This window comes from Corvus brachyrhynchos, unplaced genomic scaffold (genome assembly GCF_000691975.1).
Source record: "Corvus brachyrhynchos isolate BGI_N302 unplaced genomic scaffold, ASM69197v1 scaffold175, whole genome shotgun sequence".
NCBI lineage: Eukaryota > Metazoa > Chordata > Aves > Passeriformes > Corvidae > Corvus > Corvus brachyrhynchos.
Window position 1 is genome coordinate 5,439,823 of NW_008238448.1, and position 5,205 is coordinate 5,445,027.

Sequence of the window (5,205 nt, forward strand, 5' to 3'; positions counted from 1 at the left end):
GCTACTCTGGAGTTCACCCCTTCACAGGAGTCTTGAGCTTTACAATTCTGCTGGGTGTTTGCCACAGGAAGTGGCTCTTGGGTGCCAGCCAGGCCAGTGACATCATTGCCCCAGGGAGCAGAGCCCAGAGGGATGGGGACCTGGAGGGCAGTGCATACCCCTTGCCCATGACTCCAGCATTCCACACCAGTCCTTCCTTCCTCAGCAAGAGCAGATGGTGCCCAGGTCACTGCCCTCCACCAGCAGGACCTGCAGGTTGGGAGCCAGGGGCAGAGGCTTGGCACATGCCAGGTTGCCATCACCAGTTTGGTAGCCACCACAGGAAACCCCTCCAGTGGCTCTCCAGGGGTCGCTGGCACCTGTGGGCTCAGAATATCCCAGAAACAAAGAGCACTGCCTTTGACAGAGATGCTGGAGCCTCCTTGATCCCAGCCAGGGCTGTGGGAATGGCACTTCGTACCCATTCACTTCCTTCTTTGGTACACTCAATCCCTTCTCTGGACAACTGACCTACTGATATAGAGTCAGGACATCTCTTTCTTATGATCCATCTTTTGTAAGAAAATAAATCAGGGTTCAGGTTATAACTTTACTATGGATATGTTTATGAACACTGGTTTTAATACAGTAAACATACTTGAAATATGCAAGCTTGTTTATTAAGACAGGCTACTTAAAAGGTACATCTAAGGCATTGTTTCCATTTGGACTGGCTGTGACCCTCTTATTTTCCTGAAAAGTGGTCATCTGTCATATCAGCAAGTTCCCCGTCGAACAATTTTTACATGCTTGTGCTCTTCCCTACAAACAGAAGAGAAATATATTAGAAGAGGAGCACTACTTGAATTTTACAGACATGTTTTATAAAGCGGACTCTCTCATGTCTTTCTGTGTGTTCAATTAAATGCAGTGATGCATTAATTGCATCACTTACTGTAAGCATTACCACAAAGTAACCATGATGCAAAAATTTATGAATCACATACACAGAGTAACTTACCGCAGGCTTTGTTACCTATAAAAACCTGATAAAACCAATGCAAATCTGAGAACTGTCAAACCACAGGACAAATCTCACCAGGAGGACTAACATGTCCATTACAAAGCACTAACACAAGTTAAACTTCGCAGTCTCTGAGGTGCGAACCAGTTCTAAGGCTTACAATATTTCCACCTTTCACATGGGAACTCAGTGGGAAGGGTGTGCATCCTGACGCACCTCTGCATCTGAGGATTCACTAAATTTTGAATGTGTGGTTCTCTGAATGCTGGAATCTTATTTAAGGAAATTTTAGCCAAGTACCCCTCAGTTTGGGAACACTGGTTTGGTTTTTTTGCAAGTCCTATAAATAGTATTTTGGGGAGCTCCATTTACAAATCTGAATTTACCAGGCAAGTGCAGATAGAAAAAGAAAGTAATACAATGCAAATTGTCCTAGATGGTCAGTTTGTTTCCTTAATAGAATCAAGCTGGTTTACTCCTCATGAAATTCAAGAGACTTACGTTTACCCAAAAGCAGGGTTAATCTGTACTAATAGTTTTATCAGGGATCTTTTTAACCAGAAGGTAGTGGAGCAGATTAGGAGTATGAAAGGCAAAATCAAGGCCAGGGGATGTAAAACACCAGTAAAGATGTAAGGAGAAGTTCTGGCTGAAGGACAGCCCTTACACTAAACCCTGCAAAGACAGCTGAAGCTGCTGCATCTATTTCCAAAGAGCACGTGTTGCTGTCGGACTAGGTTTAAACTAAGATCAGATGTTGTCATTGCTACTGGACACTGAGTGTGGAAGAGACCTGGGATTTGAGCACTAACTTGAGAATGGATTAAATCTAAGCTTTAAAAGAAAAAAAAAAAAAGTAGGGAGGAAAACCAACTTTGATCTTACAGTTAAGGGGCTTTACTGCAGAGCCAGGATGGGCAGGGTCTGTGCTTCACCTTTGCTCCACGTGTCTCATGTTATCATGGATCAACCACAGCAACCTCTTCTGCAGCACTCCATTCACACAGGGCTCAGCAGGTGCCCACACAGTCCTGCATGGCTAAAACAGCTCATGGACAGTACTGTCTTGGCCATCAGGGAAGTACAACTCCCTTTAAAAAGTCCCTTCATGGGCTTAAATATGGGCTAGAACACATCTGCAAGTTGGCCACTGAGAATCACTCCAAGTTAATTGAGAAGTGCCTGTTTTGTAATTTAGTACTGGATGTGTCCATGTATCTGTTTCTATATCACCACATTACACTATTTCAGCAGCTGGTCATGCAGCTTGCTAAATAGGGCAGAAAAATCTCTGTTCTGTCCTCCTAAGAAGTGTGACAGACTGGACCTTAGATTACTTGGAGCGGAATGACCATTGCTTATGACTATGGACAGTTCTTCAAAGCTGAAATTCCTCCAATAAAGCAATGTGTTTTATCCGTGTTGTGTTCATGCCAAGTCAAACACTTTAGAACAACAACTCCAGACTGAACTAGAAGGCCCCCAAATGTGCCAACTACTGAACTATAGAAGAAAAACCATCAGGAGAGTATCTGACCATCCTGTGTCCCTTCAGACCAAAATACATGTTTCTGAGCATGTAAGAAGACAGCAAAAAAAACATAGTTACAACAAAATTCTATCTTGTATGTATAATTGGATTTAATTTCATGTATCACACAAAACGTGTCCTTTACATCTTATACTAAAAAGACATAAGCCCCATCACTAATTACACTTAAGGAATTACTTAAGGAGTTGAAATAAGCAACAGATTTGACTGGAGAACCCTTTGTTCTGTGTGTAATGCTGTATTCAGGAATCTGCCATGCATCCATCTGGAACTGAGGGATCATGCCTAAAAAAATAAAGCATCTAGAAACGTAAGGATGGATCTCAAAGCCCATCCTTCTGCTCTGAAAGGATCAAACATACTGTTTAGGTCATGAGATGCTCTCTGGTCTGTATCTCCACAATATGGATTTGCACTCTCTATGGGCGATACTCAGCACTTCTCTTTGTCTTTTATTGTACTGATTTCACTCAATTTCTCCAGATCCCTGAGCATTTTTATGATATCCTGCACAGATCATCATATCCATGCCATCTTGCAATTTTTATTACATAAAACATAATAACACTTTCCAATGTAAAATGCTGATCACTGCTTTTGAACCACAGCATGTCAAACTTCTGTGATTTCATCCTTTAACAATTTCAGCTGAATAATTGTTTGTCTGCTTCTGTGAATGTCAAGTGGAGATAATGTAAAATGCCTTATAAATGTCATGCACCAATGCTTCTACTTCCTCCTACTCTGTTTGGCCAAGTTATCGTGCCAAAAAACTAAATCTCATGGATTTGACCGGATTATTTCTGACAAATCTGTATCTGCTTTGCTTACTTTCCTCTTTACCTTTGGCTATGTACAAAGCCAATCACTTAATAACTTACTCCAACAGCACTCTAGGCAGGAAAGATGGGTAGGCTCCTAATACATAACATTCCAGAACCTCTTTTCTTCGCTTTTAAGAGATTCTACTGTGTGTGAATTTTGATTTCTTTTTTTCTATGCTATAGGTTTACCAATTTTCTTTGCAATCTGTTGTTTGCTTGTGTAGTTTGTGTTGTGTTCTGGTGAAAGTGTTAGCAAATTCTGCAGATCTGCATGACACACTTCAGCACCTTCTTTACAATATTACCTTGAGTGTCCTTTGACACCTTTGCCTCCTTCCTTATTCTGGCCTATGTTTCCTATGTCTTGGTCATTTGAATTTTGTAAATCATCTGGTCAGAATTAATCTTTCCTCTGCCCCAAAGTCAGAAACACATTTCAGCCTTCCGTTTCTTGAGATCTATCTGTTCGTAGTTTTGTAAGTCCCCCTCACTGCTATTCTGCTACTCTCACTTCTACCCTCTGCTGGAAACAAATGATCTTTTATTTAATTTGTATAAATTGCCTTTTACCATCAAAATTCTATTCACAGCAGTTCCTCTCAGTTTGTATGGAGAGACTGCTCTATAAAGGTTTCCAGTCAATTGTAATGGGAAGTAATAATGCTCACTAGATACTGATTCTGTGTTTTCAATTTGTTTTTAAAAATTATTACCTTATTAAATAAAATACTCTCTCTCAAATATCAGGCAGTCTTTTTCTTGATTTTTAGACAACCTGAAGGCAAAATAGTATTTTCCCCTAACATTCAGCATTCTTACTCTTCTTTGTGAAAGAAGTACAGGCGATTGGATCTTGAACATAAATATTTTATATTTAAAGCTGCATTTTGGGTGGGATCTTTCATGTTTTCTGATGGAGAGTGTGGAAGGGTCTGGCATTATATTCATTGGTAGTATGGCACTGTATGAACATGACAGGCAACCTCCTCTAAGATGCTCCTTCTCAGGAATTACTAATACAAATACTCAGTACATCCAGCTGACTGAATCCAAATTAAGCCATTTACAGGTATCGCAATAAAATCTGTTGCAAGGGATTCATGGCTGAGAGGACACTGCTGAAACTGTAGTGCAACAGTGTGAATGATCCAAAGCTAGTAAATGATCTGTCAGTTACCTGGGATGTCAGGGTGAATGTTCTGCTTGCATATAGCGAAGGGAAGGACAGAATTAAGTGACTACCTGTTAGCAAGGCAGAGCACACACTCGTTTCCATAGGTCTCTCCATCCGTGCCACAAACTGGATGGTAGTCCCTTGGACATGTATGTGAACCATAGCTGTCACAGTCAGGCTAGGGAAGACAGGTACAAAAAAAAGCTTAAGTTACACCATTTGAAACAGGTTTCTGCTCATGTTCTGAAGAATCCTGACATGCACAGAAAAAACGTGTCCAACAGGAGCTGGCATAGCATTTTAAAGTGCCACATTATTTTTTATGCTCTTATGGGAATTTATCACTTGAGGCTTGGCTCCTGCTACCTGGCACGGCTCAGCTGTGGTGTCAGGACATATGTGTGCCCCACTGCGAAGCCCTTCTGACCTCTGAGCGTCAGCGGGACACACGGACAGCGAGTCCCCATGAAGGGCAATGCATCGAAGATGGTAAGAGATGGGAATCACCAGGGCTTGTGTGCTGCGGAGCCAGCAGCCTCCCGGGCCCCTCAGCTGTGGGGAGAGCCCCCTGCTCAGCGCCGGAGCTCCGGAGCCAGGGCAGGCACAGACCCCCAGCGTGAGGCCCGCGGCCCTGGGGAAGGGGCAGCCGGCA

General features: G+C 42.3%; 1 long non-coding RNA gene across 1 annotated transcript; it reads right to left on the bottom strand.

Moving 5' to 3' along the window:
* Positions 1–599: 599 nt before the first annotated feature.
* On the bottom strand, positions 600–4,759 carry LOC108447304. Its single transcript, XR_001862792.1, has 2 exons — positions 4,622–4,759; positions 600–801 (listed from the first exon to the last, which is right to left on the bottom strand). It is a non-coding gene; the product is annotated as an uncharacterized LOC108447304 (long non-coding RNA).
* Between the last annotated feature and the right edge of the window lie 446 nt (positions 4,760–5,205).